The sequence below is a fragment of the Dipodomys merriami genome, unplaced genomic scaffold (genome assembly GCF_024711535.1).
Source record: "Dipodomys merriami isolate MVZ:Mamm:240054 unplaced genomic scaffold, mDipMer1.0.p SCAF_5, whole genome shotgun sequence".
Taxonomy (NCBI): domain Eukaryota; kingdom Metazoa; phylum Chordata; class Mammalia; order Rodentia; family Heteromyidae; genus Dipodomys; species Dipodomys merriami.
Genome location: NW_027206068.1, coordinates 51,016,026 through 51,036,142, shown reverse-complemented (window position 1 = coordinate 51,036,142; position 20,117 = coordinate 51,016,026). Strand labels below are relative to the sequence as shown.

At 34.2% G+C, this 20,117-nt stretch overlaps 1 protein-coding gene across 2 annotated transcripts in view; it reads left to right on the top strand.

The window, feature by feature from the left end:
• Window positions 1–13,290: 13,290 nt before the first annotated feature.
• Window positions 13,291–20,117, top strand: part of Tfec (transcription factor EC) — a 54,083-nt gene continuing 47,256 nt past the window's right edge. Inside the window, exon 1 of one of the 2 annotated variants that reach the window (XM_069996607.1) lies at window positions 13,291–13,411. The gene's annotated coding sequence lies outside the window, so the exon portion shown is untranslated. The remainder of the gene's footprint in view (window positions 13,412–20,117) is intronic. The other variant, XM_069996606.1, reaches the window with a different exon arrangement.

Below are 20,117 nucleotides of genomic sequence, written 5' to 3'. Positions count from 1 at the left end.
GGGCAGCTATAACCATATTAGGCAGCTAGATTCCCCAAATCTGGGAGGTTATAAAGGCCACCTGAGACACTTCTCACTTCTCTCTTGTGAGAGAAGTGCTGGTTTCTTTGTTGGCAATAAACTTTTTCTTTGTTCTTTGTACCTGGATGTCTGAGTAGTTTTCTGGCAAAGTTTAATTTACTCTAACAGTTCTCCTTAAGATTAAAGTATTGAATCTGCTGTTGTACTTATCCAGGATATTTTACATCACTTCCTTTTATTTTGAGATGTGCAATTTGAATCTTGTCTGTATTTTTTACTGTTCATAATATTTACTTCAAATATATACAATATGGTTATAATTGTCCATGACCTATTTATACTGTCTCTGCTAATTTGATATTTCTCCTTATTGTGGGTATATTTTCCTTTTTCTTTCTTTGGCTGTCAGTCATTGTATATTTTACCTTATTAAGTGTTGGGATATTTATGAGTACTATAAATTATTTTTGTTACTGGGGAAGAGTTTGGTATTTTAAGCTCATGTTTCTAAGATTCTTTTAAATAGAAGTAGCACTACATCTAGTGTTAAATGTTCTCATAAGCAAGGCAAAGTTTTTTTTTTCCTGTATCAACTACCCCCACAGATCACTAGATTTCTATGGCTTATAGGAAATAGTGTTGCTTTTGGTTCTGTGTGAGTGGTAGACACTGACATTTGAGGTAGTTCATTTTCTTCAGTTCTTTCCTCATATGAATGAGTGCTGGTCTGTAGTCCGTAAGCTGATTGCTTTGAAAGAGATATCTACAGCTCCAGGGTTCTCCCTCCTTCTCCCCCTCCCCTGTCTCTCTCTGTCTCTCTCTTTGTCTCCATCTCTCCCCCCCGCCCCCAGCTCTTACTTGGTGGGCACACTATCTTGAGAATTCTGGTTTACTTTGTATGCAAATATAATCAGACTTGTTTTCCTTATCTCAGGGAGACTTCCAGTCTCTCTTGGGTTTTTCCTTTCTTTGCACCACAGCCTGAAAAACAGAAGACTCTAAGCTAGGGCAACCTTTGCCCTCACCTTTATTTCTTGAGTGTTTTCTTTTTCTTAGGAATCACTTCCTTTGTTGACTAGTAGACCGACATCAGTCAACAAAGAGAAAGCTGGTATTTCAAATATTTTGCCTGTTTTTTGTTGTTGTTTGAGTTGGGAGGGTAAACTTGACCCTTGTTCTCTTTAAGCTACAACAAAAACTAAATTTTGTATGTCTAGCCAATTTTGTTTTATAACTTTAGTAAGATTGTAACAATTCGCTAGCAATTATAAAAGTGATCTTTAAGAGCTATCTTTTCAATAAAGGCAGAAAGAACACAGTATAAAAGTAAGCACCAAATAGGAGTGGCTGAAGATCTCTTTTACTATACTGATCATAGAAGCAATAACAAAAATATCTAGGTTTTCAACTCTTTTTTTTTAATATATTTTTTTAAATTTTATTTTATTTGAGAACATACTGTACAGAGGGGCTACAATTACATGGGCAGGATAATGCATACATTTCTTACCAAGCATTGCAGCCTCCTCCTTTGTTTACCCTTCACCTCCCTTCCCAGCCTCCCTCCTCCTCCCACCCAATTATACCCCCCTCCCCCCCCACACCGACATTGTAAAGTTGGTTTTGACATGACATTTTGTACTTCTCATTGTTGCAACAGGTCCACCTGAATCCAACTCTTGCATTGGTTAGCTTGAGACTTATGCTTTCTATATTTGGTTTTCTTATATAAAAATAACAACCATAATGATAGTACTATACTTTTTCTGTCTTTTCCCATAAAATTGTGACAATCATTACAACAAATACTTTGAAATATCAACATTATATGCAACTACATGATCTCTTTTTAAAAGTGTTAAAGTTTAATTTTATAAAATATTTATTACAATTGTTTTTGAAGCATGCAGTATAGCCATTGTCTATATACTTTCATGTTCCACATGAAACGCCAAAGGAGCCTTAATAGATTATGAAATAACTCTATAACTAATATTAAAAATGTTTGTATGTTTAATTAATCTAGAATTTTCCAGATGTCTGTCTTCTTAATATGTATATCTTCCATCTTTTATGATTTTGTCTACATAATTGAATACATACTAAATTAAAGATGAAATAGCATCAAATAGCATTAGAAAGAGAAAAAAAGCCATATTTAAATGACAGGCATTTTGATGGCATTGATTCCAAATTGTAGGGCCTATTGCTTTTAAAAGCATAACTTCAAACATAATGCTAAATTTGTTTTAAGTGTAACTACGGAATTACTGAGAAAAATCTTTTTCCATTTATATCAAAGATGAAAGATGATTTGTGATAATGCACAGGCTATTTTCCTGTCATCGTAATTGCACTTATTCACTAAACTGAATTAACAGCAGAGAGATGATCAGGCAGCCTACCATTGATATTTTATTATGCTTGTAACTAGTGACAAAAATTTTGGATGGCCATATATGCTGTTTAAACACTTTTTCTTTCATAAAATGCCATATGCATTTATATTTTCATGTGATTATATTATTGTAAGGTCACGGAATACATTTATTCTAATTTATCAAGTTTGGTACAAATTTTGACTTCTTAAGACTTGTACATCACTTTACTTGCTTAAATTAATGCTAGTGGTAAAGACTTTCAAATTTAGTTTAAGAATTCAGTCTGTAAGGAAGACAACTCTCATTTGAGATGTTGGCTCCATTAGTAGGGTTGTAGATAAAATACAAGATGTTCAGCTACATTTGAAATTCAGATGAACAATAAATAAGTTTTGCTATATGTATGCTCTGTTATGCTATGTATTGTTTAAAAGATTGTTATTTTTTCTTTTTAATCTGTTTTTTTCTCCATTGGCTGTGGGGCCTGAACGCTGGTCCTAGGCCCTGTCGCTCAGCTCTTCAGCTCAAGGCTTTAGCACTCTGCCACTTGAGACATAGCACCACTTCCAGCTTTTTCTGCTTATGTGGTACTGAGGAATCAAACCCAGGGCCTCACGCATGCAAGGCAAGCACTCTACCACTGAGCCATCTTCCTTGCCCCTAAAAGATTCTTAAGCTAAAAAATATTCATTTTTAAAAAATATCTGAAATCCAACGTATCATGACATCCTGTCATTAAGTCTGGCAAATCTACTGTCATCAATTACTAGCTGAGTGTGAGCCACCTTCGTTCAGTGACCATTTGAGCATTAGTTTTAAATTATTTTCTCCCAACTATTAGTGATTTCAGTGCCTCTACAGAAAATATTTTCAGTGCCTTGTTCTGTTACTATCCTTTATGTCTTCTTTCTTTAGTGATCTTGGATTCTATTACTATACAAAAAACCTAAAAGCTACACCTTTTCTATTATTTTAATCTAGATATTAACATTTCAAATATGTACACCTCCTTCATTCCTTTTGATTTCAAGTATTGTCTTACATTTCCAGTTTTTCTAATTTTCTCCTTAAAAAATATTAACTCTTGCAATTTTCCATTCCAGTAGACCTGCAATTCCTTGATTCAGCTATCATTTCATCGCCTTCATCCTCATATTTTTAAATCTTTCTCACTCAGTGGCTACCACAGTTTATCACAGTAGTATAGAATTGTTGTTACATGATGTCAGACTACTAGGATTTCAAGAACTTTCCTTGTCTTCCCTGTTTAATGATTGCAATCTTGAGTAAAATACCCAGTAATTCAGTTTCAGTTTAGTCATCATGATAATTTATTTGTAATGAACAAATAAGTTATGGAAAGTGCTTAAAATAGCTTTTTATGGCATATAAAATGAACTATAAGTATACCTTTTGATATTGTCAATATTGTTACTCTTGCCATCAGTATTATTACCATCAATAATGTTCATTTGTCCTTCGTATTTTCCTATCACTTCTTAAATATGTTTAAATCCAACTGACCTCTGTACTAACACAGACAAAAAGGAGTTTCAGTTTTAGTTAATAATTATGAAGCTCTGGCTGGCTCCTAATGCTACACAAGAATCCAATCTTATACCAAGATTCACTCCCTTTCACATCCTCTTGCTCAATCACCTTTGTAACTCTGACCTATTGTTAGATTCTACTTGACTGAAGAAATAAAGCAGTTGGAAGAGAACTTCCAGTCTTAGAGGGAGCCTGAAATCTCAGCTTCCTTCCTTTTACCATGGATCTACCCTCCATGCTTGGATCTTGACCATTTCCCTGTTCTGCATTATGACAATTATACAATGGACACACTTCACTGGTAACAAAGGTGCCATGTACGTCAAGGTTAACATGCTCAAAAAACCATACTCCCGTTTTCTCTAGCAGAATTTCCACGTCAGGCAGTGGCAGCTTTATCCATGCAAGTTCCTTGGGACAAAGCTCTTAGCTGCAGCTTTCAATTGTACACCTTTTGCATGAAATCCTGAGGATCCCATAAAAAAGTTAATTTTTTTCACCTTCAGTTCCATGATCTGGAAAAGGTAATTGACAGCAAATAAAAGTACTTAGCAAAAATTTGGGGGAGAAGCAAATCAATAAACCATGAAAATTGCTCATCATAGTGTGTTTGGTGTAAATATTATACATATTAGTAGCTGTTTTTTCCTTTTTAGGGTCATTTGACATCTCCTTTCTTCTTTTCTATGAAATGGTGACAAACTATGCTAATGTAGAAACACATAAAAATATAAAATGGATTCCAATATTATCAGAAGTATATTAACACATAAGCATAGTATTTGTTCCAGTTCTGTGGAAGAGCTATTCTTGTCTGTTTCATATGAGGTTTCATTTGAAAGTTACTTTAAGAATTTTTATCACTGCAAGTGGCAAAAGGTAGCACTAAATATTCAAATTATGTCAGCCTTCCTGAAATTGAATTTTTGCCTTCAGTGTGACAGGTGATTCACTTAAGTAAATCTCAAGTTTTCTCAGCCAAAATATGAAGATCGTAATACCTGTATTATAATACCCTTATTTACTCATAGGATTCTTAAGTTAGTTAATCTCAGCAGTATTTAGTACATTAACTGACATATAGTAAACACTTGTAACTGTTCACCATTTTTGTTTTTATTATAATAAAGTGGACTTCTCCAAAAAGATGTTAAGGTGTAAATTTAAAGGCTTATATTGTAGGTCACCTTCCTTACACTTGTTATTGTGATTTCATTTGGGAATAATTTTTTATAATTTGAAAAATAAAAAGCACAACATGAGCCGGGCGTTGGTGGCTCACGTCTGTAATCCTAGCTACTCAGGAGGCTGAGATCTGAGGATCGCGGTTCAAAGCCAGCCCGGGCAGGAGAGACCGTGAGACTCCTATCTCCAATAAACCACCAGAAAACCAGAAGTGGTGCTGTAGCTCAAGTGGTAGAGCGCTTGCCTTGAGCTGAAAAGCTGAGGGACAGCGCTCAGGCCCAGAGTTCAAGCCCCACGACCGACAAAAAAAAAAAAAAAAAAAAAGCACAACATGATTTTAGCCCATTTTTATTATTTATGCTTTTCTAAAATGAAAGGGTGATATTAGCTGCAATTAACATGTTGGAAATATAACAAATATTACATGCTTGCCACTTTCATTTATTCAATAACTAGTTATTAAACAGTAACCATATACTATAAACTGACTTTTGTATACAATGATAAAAAAGCAGTAATTCCTGCTTTCCTGGAATTTACTATGAAACAAGTAAGAAATAAATTTCATATATAATATAGCCAGCCATTTTTGTTCTTTATGATATCCATATTGGAATGATGTTCAGACCATTTTTGTAGCACTGTAGCATGCCAACTTCTAGAAGGCAAATAACGCACTGGTAAATAGTTAGATTTATATTTTCATATAAATTCCTTTCCTTTTTGCTCCTGTTATATACAACTGAGAGTATATTTTAATCACTGTTCTTTGAGAGTAGTAAGTTGTTTATATTTAAATTGATTTGATAAATGTAAATGAATGTTTGGAATTTTGATTTTTTTTTGCTTAGTGAGATTTGCAAAATGAGAGTCTTAAATCTCTAAGCAATATGCTCAGATTTAATGATTTATGTGTTAGTACACTATTATCTTGCACAAATTTTCATGTTTGTTATTTATAAGAACTTTACAATTTATAAGCTTCTCCCAATTTATTATAACTTTCACTTACAGTAGATTTGATTTTTTTTCAGAAACTTTGGTACACTGTTTGTGAGAATGTGAAGCATCTATTATTAATGAAATATAGGTATTTTTTCTGAATTGTCTTGAGAGAATAGTGTTCTCTTACTCAGAAAAGAAGTCCTTTAGAATGGAATATTTTTCAGAAAAATCATTATATCCACATATGTTCATAAGATACACTATTAAACTTAGCAGTCTTGTCACATGTAAGCTTCAGATATTGTTGCTTTAATGCATTCCCTCACTACTTTGATAAAAGCCTTAAGATGTTGCCACTAGTTCTTTGATGATTTCCTCTGATGTTACAGTACCTCTCTTTTTTCTACCCCAAAAATCTGTTTTGCATAAACATGAGAAGTCAAGGCAGTTTGAATTAATGAGTAAAGAGATTTAGCAACAAAAGTACATATATTTGTGATCAATTCTTTCTAACTTTGAACTCATCTCCCTCTCAATGTATAGAAATCTTATTTTAGACATCTAGAAAATAGAGACTATTAGTGAATATGTCATCCAGCTTCATAATTTTGAGTTTTATTAATTAGAGGACTTATTGAATTAACAAGGGTCATTTGTAGGAAAGGTGTCTTATTGACCTAGTCTTGTGAATGAGTCCAGTATTTTGTTGGCTGAGTGCTTTATTAATTTTGTTTGTTTCCAGTTTCCAGATACTTTTGTAGTGATTGTTTATTCAACAACCATTGTGAATTATTTATTGTGTTCCAATTAAATTTAATAATTTTGTAGGGGTCACCTATCAGGAAATCAGTCACAACTCAAATTTGTCCATTTTATCTGTAAAATTCTGCTTTTTATGAAGCACTTGCTATTCAGGGTTCAATAATACTAGTCAAAGGGCTCTTCACTTATTCCTGTGATGAATTGCTGCTTGTCTTACATTAGTTCTCTGTGTATTGATGTCTGGTCAAAGCCCTCTATATTGTGACTCCATGTGCCTACATAATGCATTTCCTTATTCCTCTTCATTTAAAATATAGTCCTTAAAATGCACCCCCCCCCACACACACACATGTAGTTCAGAATGTGCTTCCATAGATCTATTCTGGCAAAGAATGTTATTCTACCAATTCTCAGTGGTTTCTGTGGTATCGTATTGTGCTAAATGTCATTTTCACTTTGCTATCCATACCCTGTGCATTGATTATATAGACTTCATAACTACGTCTGATATTTTCACCAGTCTTTTTCTTTAAAATAAGGTTACTAGGCATCACTTCCACCATTGTTCCTCTCCTGTCACACCTGTTGTGTTTCTCTAACATCAGATCTGTTGCTTTGTGTCTGATTGCAGCTGAAGGTGAACAGTTGTAGGTCTGCACATTGTGTATGGAAGAGATGAGACTCTTCTTTGTTTTAGGAACTGGCTTATGCTACAATAGCATTGTCCTGGAGGCATTAAAGCTAGTCACCAAGAGCTGAATTGTTCGCATTACATGTATGCGCTTGTGTTTGTGTTTGCTCTCTTTGTTTCAGATCTGTCATCCAAAACAGAGCATAACATGAATATAAAACCATAAAATCTTTGGGCTTTTCAAAGCTCTGCCTTCTTTTTGTTGAAACCAGACAATGAAATACGGTTTTCTACGTTATTATCAAGGTCTATACACAGAAGAAAAAAATCATTTCTGAGCACACAGCATTCCTTGTCATAGATATTCAGATAAATTGCCAGTCACTTCTATTAATTAGTTCCTATTTAAAATGAATTTTTTTCATGATGTTGAATGTTCATATTTTCTCAAATTATTCTCAGAATAATTTCTAAAGTTTATTAACAGATTTCTTATTTAGATTTTCAAATTATTAACACATGCAAGTGAAAGCTGACACTGAATATATATGCACCAAAGCATTTGAAATTAAAGTTGAAGAGTTATTAAAGGTTTTGCTTATGTTCTGTGATGCTTGGCTTTCTCACACATTTTTATGAGGATAAAAGTAAATATTTTAATTCATTTATTGTTTCTTTCTAATCCTTTCTTTTTCCCATTGGTTGTCCTAACCAAAATGAAAGAAAACATTATCACATGTAGCGTGCATATGTGGTATTCAACCGATAGGGCATTCAAAGACTCATACGCAGTATAATTAATTAGTATGTGTATTAATGGCAACACAGATACACTCATTTGTTTACATTTTAAGAATTCTTTTAGTTAGAAAATTTTTGTCTCAGTATTACGGAAGGATCTAGATACTGGAGATACATAAACTAAAGATCCTGGGAAATTAAAATTAACACTCTCTTGGTGGAAAACTTCACCTAATAAAAATGAGCTCCATTTTAAATTTCCCAAGCCATAGAAGTATGTCTAATTTATTTTGCACTTCAACACTGTCAAAATCAAAGTGAATATTTCCATGATAATTCTTTCCATTCTGACACAAGGTTGGCAATATTTGCAAGTGTAGAGGCTATGTATAGAGTGAGGAAATTCAAGGCTAAACCACATCCAATGAGTTCTAAATGGTAGTGTAGGGAAGGATAAAAAAATTGGGTTTGGGAAAATTAATCTGACTTCATATTTGCCCTGGCCAGGTACTCTGTCAGACCCAGACTCTCTCCTGATTTATTTTGGGATCTTTAGAGTGCAAAGATTATATTTTATGTGATTTAAAATAGAAAATATTACTATATCATCTATTATTTATTACCTCTCTATCTTAACTTTTTGAATTAGGAAATAAGAATAATTTGTGTTGGCTTCTTCCAAATGTTCTAGCAGTAAGAGAATAAAAACCTATTGCTGTCACTGCAATTGTTTTCTTGGAATTTATTGATAAGCTCAATTAATGTGTTGTGAGCATTTTATTTTCTTTGTTTCATCCCTGCACAATGACCACTTACTGAGACAAAAGTTTCTCTCTCTTTCTTTTTTTTGCCAATCCTGGGGCTTGAACTCAAGGCCTGGGCGTTTTTTGTTCAACGCTAGCACTCTATCACTCGAGCCACAGTGCCACTTCTGGCTTTTTCTGTTTATGTGGTCCTGAGGAATTGAAACCAGGACATCATGCATGCGAGGCAAACACTCTACCCTTAAGCCACATTCCCAGCCCTGAGACAAAAGTTTCTAGCTCCCATTCCCACCATTCCCACCAGGTGTCTGAGTTATCCTTAAGAAAGTATTTTTTTAAATTTAGTTTTATTCTAGTCTTTGTTCTGGTCATATCTAGATTTTTTAAAATGTAACTGAAAATCATCTTTCTTTAACTTGAGAAAGAAGAGAATCTTTCCTGGTTCTTAAGCTTCTTGTAATATGTTTATGCAAAATTATAAAATGAAAATGAGAATTGTAAGGGCATTTTAACCTCTAAAAGAAATTGGGAAATGCAAAATGAGAAAAATATTTCTTCTACTGCTCACATATTATTACCCTTTCCAGATTTTTTTCCTTTATAAATAATAACAATGTTATATAATTATATAATTATTTGAAAAAATATTGCTTTTCTTGTAGCAAAAATTAAATTTGTAGTGACTCATTATTTTATTCTTTTTTTTTTGTGGGTCCGGTCGTGGGGCTCAAACTCTGGGCCTGGGCGCTGTCCCTCAGCTGTTCAGCTCAAGGCTAGCGCTCTACCGCTTGAGCCACAGCACCACTTCCGGCTTTTTCTGCTTATGTGGTGCTGAGGACTCGAACCCAGGGCCTCTTGCATGCAAGGCAAGCACTCTACCACTGAGCCACCTTCCCAGCCCTATTTTTGTTTTATTCTGAAGAAAACACTATCTTGTTTTCGGATAGGATTTTGAAAGGATTCTTGAAATCTTAAAACAAACAACAGGCTGGCCGCCAGTGGCTTATGCCTGTAATCCTAGCTACTCAGGAAGCTGAGATCTGAGGATCGTGGTTCAAAGCCAACCCTGGGCATGAAAGTCCATGAGACTCTTAGCTCCAATAAAAAACACTAGAAAACCAGAAGTGGTGCTGTGGCTCAAGCGGTAGAGAGCTAGCCTTGAGCTGAAGAGCGCAGGGACAATGCCCAAGCCCAGAGGTCAAGCCCCACGACCAACAACAACAAAAAGAACAAACATCAGAATAATATACACATACATATGTACATATATATATTAGATATTAGTTTTACTGGTAATTCATATCATCAAATTTTTATCATTTTAACTTTTTTCTATCTGCTTCCTCCATTCTTCCTATAACTTTTTCTAATCTTATTTTTTGGTAGTTTTTTTTAAATCTTTATTTACAGTAAAATAGTAAAGAATAAAGATTGTTGCTTATTTGATGACCAAACTTATATGTTGTATGACAGTGCTTCCCTGAACAAAGTTGATATTTTAAAGAATGTTAACAGCCTAACAACAGCCCAATAACAACCTAACGGCAGCCTAATAACAAATAGTCCTAATAACAAATAATTCAACTTTGTCTTAGCATGTGCTAGCATTTCATATTAGTGTCCTTTGAAGTAGGCATAATTATTGACTGCCTTGGCCAATAAACAATGAGTAGAAGTGATGAATATTTATTTCATCAGAAGCTAGAAGAACTTTTTTGGTTTTTGGTTTCTGAATCCAAAGGTACAGAAAACTTGTTTTTGAGATGGAACCTCTCTCATCCTAGGTCCTTGAGTAATTATATGGAACTGAGTTTACTCACTAACCCATACTGGACATGTAAAGTATGAAACAAAGCTTTAATTTTTTGACACTATTTGTTATGACAGCATATACCATCCTACCCTTTCTGACAGAGCACAGCTGTACAATTGCAGCAGAGTCTACAAGATTTGTCATTTTTTCTAATCTCTAGGGAGCTGTAGTGTCAATCACGAGAGATGCTGTCTCAGTTAGAACAGCCGAATGTTACAAAGAAAGAAGTTTGCTTTTATTTATTATATAGATAATACGTTGCCATGTCTGAATATAACATGTTCAGATAGGGTGGAAAATCTATGACATATTTTTGATTTCTGGAATTTTATGTGTAATCATTCTCTCCCAATTTTAACAGTTTTCTTTCTTCACTTAAGTGTTCTATTACTTTCCAAATATAAATGCCTTTGGGAGGGAGAATATTTTAAGTCTTATCAATCATTTATACCTTAGCGAATGAAGTATGTAATGAATTAATTACAATGTTTTCTAAAAATAGTGTCTGATAGTGGCAAAAAATGTGAAGCTGATAAAGGACCATATACCTGCCTAGAAGAGGGAAAAGAACATGGAAATTGCATATTAAAGATAATTTACCTACTTCAAAATCTTTAGATGGACTTGTTCTCTGTTTAAGGTTTTAGAATATGTCAAAGTATTTCTACAAGATAGAGAAATTTTGAAGTCCTTAATGTGAACAAAAATTAAGTTGTATTAATAGTTTAAAGTTTTCTAGGGACTTTGTACTTCCAAGTGGAGTTATTGTGGGACACAAAAGTTAAGGAAGTAATTTGGCTACTTTGAATGATTTTATTTGCTTTTCAGGGAGCAACAAAATGCTGAAAATGGAGCTGTGGCTCAAGTGGTAGAGTGCTAGCCTTGAACACAAAAGCTCAAGTCAGTGCCCATGCCCTGAGTTCAACTCCAAATCTGGCATAAGGAAAAAGAATCTTTACCATTTTATTTGTCTCATGATTAACTGAAATATTTCTTCAAGGAGTCCATAAACATTAACCAGATGATAACAAAAGATTGAATCTAAGCTAGGAAAACTTGTGTGTAAGATCTCCCTTATTTTTGTCACAGGGAAGCAAATAACCACTATTACAAGGTAGTGTCTAGAGATAACCACTATTAACTTGTAGATGCCTGGTCATTTAGATGTATGTGACCTTAAGCATACGCCTAACTTTAGAAACACCAAAGGTATGTCCACATAGTAATATAGCTTTAATTACCTTCTGAGCCTTACAAATATATATAATGTATATAATAAATTATTCCAGACATTAATGCAATTTTTAACATAAATTAAAATCTTTAATGTTTATTTCCTAACAATGTTTCTGATGTGATTTAATATTAATCTAAATCAATTGATTTAATACTGCTTACTACTTTCTAACACGTCAGAAGATTTAAATGTATCTAAGCAGAAATTATGAAGTAACACAAAAAACTTTTCTGTTGATAATATCAGAAGCTTTTAAAAATATATCTGAAGTTCTTAAAGCTAGATGTGAAAAGCTAAACTATTTTCATATGATCTCCACTTTTAACAAACAATATACATTTGATTGTGTAATTGCAAAAATCAAAAGCAAGAAAAATGTGACTGTAGACTTTACATGGAATTTCAGTACTTTTATTTGAATATGTTTGTTTGTATCTTTTAATAATATAGGCAAAAATAAGCAAATAGTCTGACTATTACAAAATGAGCAAAAAGTTACAAAGCAAAAATTGCCAGATAAGAATAAAATTCTATCTCTTGATTTTAATTTCTTAAAGATAACTAGTACATAAACTGAAACTTTATCAGTTGCATTAATACAGATAGTGGGTAACTAATGCTCATATCTATCAAGAATAAAATTCAAACTAGTATATAAACAACACCACTTAAAAATAAGAAATCTCTAAAGCTCAGTTGTATATCTTCAATATACATGTAAAGATAAAAAATTCTTGGCAGGACTAAACTTATTCTAGACTCATTTTGAGAGCAAAAGGAGATGCAAGAAAACTTTCGTTATGGGAAATTCAAATGGCCTTTAAACAAAAACTCAAAATTGATATTCTAAACTAAAGTGTAGTTCTTGAGAACTGAAATGTGCAGGTCAGTTTATTGAAGAACTGTTACTTGTGAAGTACAGCATGTTGCAACAAATGTGGTATCTTAGTCCATTTTGATAACCAGCATAGAGTACTTGTGTTTATTCTGGGGAAAAATGTTAATTATGGGGCAATAAATGGGCTCAACAGGAGTTTTTACTGTGGTCACACCACTGTGGAGGAGTAGTGTTGTGTGCTGTTTCTCAAATTAGTAGCATATTTCAGATAAAGAAAGGAAGTAGCCTTAACTTGAAACTGCTGTGTCATTTCTTCTTCCTTAACTGAAATTCCAACCAGGGTTCAGGAAATGCCCTCATGAGCTTACTTCTCTTTTTCCTCAACTAAGTGGATTCCAACCAGCCCAAACTATTCATTACTCATGATCAGATCATTTACTTTGGTTGTCTCTTTGGGCATGGAGTTTATGATATGGGAACAGGGACTGTAATCTGGTGCTGTCTGTCGAGGTGATTACACTGAAAGAATCCAATCATTGCTGGTAGGTAACTAATCTAGCAGGTTAATTTTCTGTACTTTAAACAAACTAGGAAGGCAAGTTTAATCAATATCTGTTGTACTTTGGTATACATAGCTTGCTTATAATTATGATTTTGTCTTGTGGGATAACTAGGTATCAGTATGTTAGAGTAGTCAAGCTGTGATTTGCTATAATTTGGATGAAATAAAGCTGAAACTCTATTAATGTCTTATTCTATCCAAGATGTAGAAATCACTGTTTTAGTTCATGATAACCCAAGGAATTTCTTTTTCAGGTTTAATATTCTCAGATATTTACTAAATTGGAACATGATTCAACATTTTATTGCCTCCCATGTTATTTTATGAGTAAATGTTAATGCCTATTTACACTCTAGGAATGTCTATTTTATTAGCTTTTAAAGGTAAGAAAATATAAATTCTGTTCAGAGTAGAAATAACACCAGGCAGTATATTAGCCCATGTTCTTTTCCAGAGTTAAAACATTCTTCATTTTAAGATTTTGTTCTAATCAGTATTTCTAGGATATTTCAGTAACCTATGATAACAACATTTTAAGTAACAATTTTTAGCTTTAATAAGTCTTATCTTTATTTAATTGTAAGAATTCAGAATTAAAATAAGGGCTTAACAATTATTTGAATTTGTACATACATGCAAATGTCCATACATGTGTTAGATACATATATGTAAATATATAATTACCTATATGAATTCTTATTCCATATTGCCAATGTTATCTCAGAATGCTTCATTGAAAGTAGACATTTGAAGAACAAAAATAAACTTGAGGTAATATTTAATTCAGTTTGGGTAGCTGTAACTTATTTACTGAAACTTCATTTCAGGTTCATACTTTAAAGTAGAATTGATGATTTTTCCTGTTCAGACACTGTGTCAACAAAGCTAATTGAAGCTGGAGTTCATTATCAACATTATCCAGACAATTCTGCTTCAGTGTGTTTTAGGTGAATCTAAGTGCCATTATATAATTCCAATTAGCTTTTAAATCAATATCAATATAAACTTTTACTTTTTGTTGTTGTTGCTGTGATCTACTGTAGGCCACTTTGAAGTTTTGAAGCTTGTTGGTTCTAAAACAAAGACAAACAAACAAAAAAACTCACCTACAAAAAAAATGAAATACAAGTCATGTAAAAGTCTGTCTTTTTTTTTTTTTTGGACGGTCTTGGGGCTTGAACTCTGGACCTAGGCACTGTCTCTCAGCTCTTCAGCTCAAGGCTAGTGCTCTACAACTTGAGCCACAGCGCTACTTCTTTTATTGGTTTTGATGATTATCTTTTTAGTTAATATTTTTCCAAGCAGTAAAATTGTGCAGTATTTCAATTCAATTCACTTAAGTTAAACTCAGAGTTGATGTCAAATGTAAAACATGCTTCTTAAAAGTCAACTTTAATGAATGAAACATAAAAGTTTAAGTTCTAGGTAGCCAAGATAATTACAAGATTTTTACATATATCACATTTTCTAGTGTTAATAAGCTTTCTAGAAAGCTTTTGTCATAATTCATAGAGTAGAAGAATAATTTTTAAAACAGTAGTTTGGTGAGTCAAAAATGAGAAATAAAAAAAAGTAGAAACTGAAAGTAACAAAATATTTTACTGGAGGGTTTCAAAGAGAATCATGATGAACACTGAAAAAAAATATAACAATTATTGTATATCTGTCAAAAGGTACCTGCCATTCACTATTAAATATTTTTCTAATAAGTACATTCAAACATATAAACATATTCTTAGTGTTCTCAATTTTTAAAACATTTGCTTTTACTTTTTTTTGTTAAATAGGTTTTTTTTTTATTGTGAAATGCTGTACAGAGGAGGGTTACAGTTACATCACTGAGGTAATGAGTACATTTCTTTTTTTAAATTTATTTATTTATTTATTTATTTATTCATTCATTTATTTATCTATTATTTTTTGTGGGGGGTTCTGGTCGTGGGGCCTGAACTCTGGGCCTGGGCGCTGTCCCTCAGCTCTTCAGCTCAAGGCTAGAGCTCTACCACTTGAGCCACAGTGCCACTTCCGGCTTTTTCTTTTTGCTTATGTGGTGCTGAGGAATCGAACCCAGTGCCTAGGCATGCAAGGCAAGTGCTCTACCACTGAGCCACCTTCCCAGCCCTTTTTATCTATCTATCTATCTATCTATCTATCTATCTATCTATCTATCTATCTATCTATCTCTATCTATCTATCTATCTCTCTATCTATTTATTGCCAGTCCTAGCGCTGGAACTTAGGTCCTGGGCACTGTCCCTGAGCTTCATTTGCTCAAGGCTAGCACTCTACCACTTTAGCCACCATGCCACTTCCATCATTTTTTGTTTATTTGGTACTGATACTAGGCAAGCACTCTACTACTAGGCTACATTCCCAGCCCCACTGGCTTGCTTTTTAAATAGGGCGCAGATTTATACTCAGACCTGCCTAGATTTTGATCTTCCTATTAACACTTTCCTATATAGCTGGGATGACTGGTACCATACCACTACAGCTAGTGGTTGGGATGAGGTCTTGTGAACTTTTTGCTAAACTGTAATCCTTCTGATTGCCAGCTCCACAGTTGCTAGGAATTCAGATGTATGCCACCATACTGGATAAAACTTTCTTTTTATTGCAAACAACCATTTTTTATTAGCCTCTTAAATATTTCTTACAAAAATGTAGTGATACAATGTTTGGAAAGGCCTACCTTTAAACAAGATAGTAGGAACAAGATAGTAGGTGAGTCTTTCTCTTGAGTTAACCAGTAAGGAGATCTTTCCAAGTCAAAAGATCATGTCATTTTGACTTAGTTATTATCTTGGCAAGTTTGGTTTAAGTTGAAGATGTATGTAGAGGAGTGCTTCTGGTACCTGTGTGGTAAGTTCTGAGGATGCTAAGAGGCTTATATTATGGTATTTGCAGCATTTTGATCCTTAATACTAGAGATAAGTACCATATGAAAAGTACGTATAGGTTCTCTGTGATTGGATTCTAGGGGTGTGGGGAGGATTTAAAGAGAATCATGATTGCAGTATATCTTGAAAACCACTAGCTATTCTCCTGGTGGATGGCATTGGACTGAAAGACAGAAATATGAAAAACAAGGTATATCCACAAAGTTTCAATTATAATTTGGAGTCATTGTGTGTGTGAGGGAATAGCATGAGGTAAGAGAAAGGATGGGGACAGATCATGAAGAGTTACGCTTTTAAGACTTAGATGATTTTAACAAAGGGAGTAGCAAGATCTGATTGCTCTATAGAGGGATCTCTCTGACTTTTGCCATTTGGAAGAAAGAATGGATTGTAAAATTGTCATTGGCTTTAAGCCTTTTTATTTCTAGATTTCTTCTGTACTTGCATTAAGAGAGCAAAGACAAACTGTGCAGTGTCTGAATAAGACCTTGAAAAGAAGGTGTGATAGAACTTTGTTCCTGAAAGATCAAAGGCTATCTACAATGATGTTTTCCACTGTAGAAATAACCACTGAAACGGAACATCTCAATGATATGAAACTGGAGCTTACTTTGCATTTTCCATATGACTTTAAGTAAGTGCTTGTGTGTATATGTGTGCTTTAAGTTGAGTCCACACCTAGAGTGGAGAGTGAGAGTCTGGAGCAGGGTCTGAAGATAAATGATGAGGAATCTGGAGGTGTATACAGCTCAGTCCTGTGTCTGAAGAATAGCTCTGAATTTATTTCTAGTCACCCAAACTTGCATTCACAGAGGAGTTTTGCAGTTGAAAATCTAACTCACAGAAAGGGACTCCTGCCCTTGCTATGAGGCCTCAATCCCTCATTTCTGTCAGATTTTCTAAGCTCCAAAGGAGCTAATGAGCTATTGTCTCATATCAGATGTCTGCCTCCCCCCACCCCCCATCTTCAGTTAATGTTATCACTTATCAAACCAGTCTTAGAGAACTCTGCCTCAAGGATAGCTTTGAGAGCAAAATTAAATACAGAAGGAAACATTACTTTGCATTATTTGGGAAAGTAATGCTTAATTTATGTTTTCTTTATAAGACATTTCACTATTCCATGTTTTCCCAAATGAACTGTTGGTTCATTTGCATTGGTTTGCATCTGAAACACCGGTTGCAAAATCACTTGGAATTTGTTCTCCCAATGAGAAGTATGACAAAGCTTCTGCAATTACTTTAGGAGTATACATGTAACGATGAAAATTAAACACAATAAGGACAGTATACATGAAAAGATGAACATTAAGCACAGTAAGCAAAATGTGCTAAGAGACAGACATAATTTATAAAATAAATAGATGAGCTAACCATTAGTGTCTGAGAAGCTTTAGTGGATATCAAATATACATGTTGTGAAGTTTTCTCCCTCTCTCCCTTACCTTTCCCTCCTCGCCTCTCCCTTTTCCTCTTTCCCCCTCCTCTTTCCTCAAACATTAGGAGCAAACACCTAGTCTAAGCTCTCCTGGTAAATCACCTCATTTTCATCTGTCAATACCCTGGAGGCAAGTGCTGACTTCCCTGTGGTTCAGAAGAGAAAAGGGAAGATTTTTAAAGATAGGTAACTTTCTCAAAATGGCCCTGATTGAAGTGATAGAGCAGGGACTGGGATCTAGGTCCATATGGTACCTAGACTGAAATAACTTAATCTTTCCTTGTATACTTAAAATTAAACTTTATATTTGTTGTTCTCTTTCATTCATTTTGAGCAAGGTCCCATCTTTGAGAGAGAAAAGAAGCAGTTGAAGGGGAAAAGGTAGAGAGACATTCGAGATCATGATTCTGCTAAAAAAATAAATGTTTCCTCGGGTTACACAGGAAAGCTTTTGACTGTACTTTATTTGCAAAAGGAGCAGATGCAGAGGTAACAAGGGACCAGAAGAGATGGCTCTATTTCATAAAAGAAAGGGGTGAAGTGAAAAGACTCATTAATGTCAGAACCGTAGATGGATAACCAGTGACAAATATCAAGTAGATTTGTTTCGGTTTGGGCTGAGAAAGGTCATTGATTATTTTTGGTTAAACTGGTTCACAGAGGCCAGGTCCCCACTAAAAAAAGGAATTAATTGCTTCCATTTCCCACTAATTGCCTCAACATTTCCCTGTGCTTTGTCATTGGAGATTTGGTCAGAGGCGAAAAGTCAAAAGTCAGAGTTTGATGGAATCTACATAAAAAGGGAATCTGAGGAGACCAAATTATGGCATTTGGTGTAATAATGATAATGATATTTAGCATTTTTCCCTGGGAGTGCTGTAGATTTTTAGAGCCCTTTTCAATCTTTAATCAGACCATAGGGCACATTTAAAAGAGTTCACTGTTTTTATTTCCATCTAGAGGATAAGGCATCACAGAGAGATGAACTGACCCAGGGCAAGTCTCCTGAGATGTTAATCCTGTACGTGAGATTACACCCTCCAATATTGAGTGTTAACTGGAAGCTTCAGCTCTTCCCAATGGAACCACTCATACTTGTTCCTTCAGAGTCTTTAGGATTTTTTTACATGTTACTGTCTAAGATTACTATCAGATTCAGACTGAAAAAAAATCACCCTAAAATGAAATAATTTGCTTTCAAAAAGTTCTTAATTCGTTTGGCTCCTGATTGATGCTTGAACTGCCTTTATAAAACAAGACACTCTGTGCTGTGTTTGCTATATTAAGCAATCTTGGTAATCCTGTATCATTCCAAGGTCTTTGGAATATGTGAGTTTTATATGTGTGTGTGTGTGTGTGTGTGTGTGTGTGTGTGTGTGTGTGTGTGTGTGTGTGTGTGTGTGTGACAATTACTGTATAATTGTTTTGGAACCCTAAGTGACAATTTTAAAGGAGAATTAAAGGATTTAGGATATGATAGACCAGTGGTGAATCATTGACTCCTATGATTACCTCATAATATCTTCCTTCAGAGACCCAAGAGATGAGTATTTTTTTCTCAAGAAGTTCTAATTTAGCAATGTCAACCACTTCTTAGCTAGCATAAGCAGAAATGCAAGTTATCGTTAACTATTTTCCATTATGAGTTCTTAGAAACCTAATGTATTAGAATGAATGTAACTTTTTTTAAAGCAAGCTGGATATGTTTCAAAACTGAGTGTAGAACAATCAGTAATTTGATCCCAGACAGTTTATGTAATTTGACTGTAATTTAATTTCTCTGACTATAAACTTGATCTTCCTCCTTAGATTTTCATGTTTATTAACGTTTGATATTTCGCAAAACACTTTATTTGAACATTTTTCTCATAATTGTGTTGCATTTGAGCCGGACTCTCTTCACCATGTAAGCCTTCCTTTCTACTCTCTCATTAGGTGATTACCCATATTAGGTCATTTACTAATTAGAACAACCTTGGGAACTCTGAAGGGTTCTTGCATCCATTGCACAGTTAGTGGGGCTCGCATCCTGGTAGGGAAGTAGCTGGCCAACAGGCTTAGGGATTGTCAGCGTGGAGCTGATGTTAAAGTCTAACGGATTGATTTTCAAAATTCACAATCTTAACTGCACATCAACATTGACATTTGTGCAACTTAAAAAGTTGTTACTTTGACCGGTACCCCCAATTGTGTGAAGGAGATTTTTGAAGCCTATCTTCCTTCTGCCAACATGGCGACTTATACTAAAAATAACAAACCACTATTATTGGTGGCATCCGTGTCACCAGACCTCGATTCTTTCTCATTTTTTTAATCTAATTTCAGAATGAGTGAAGAGCCCATTTTCT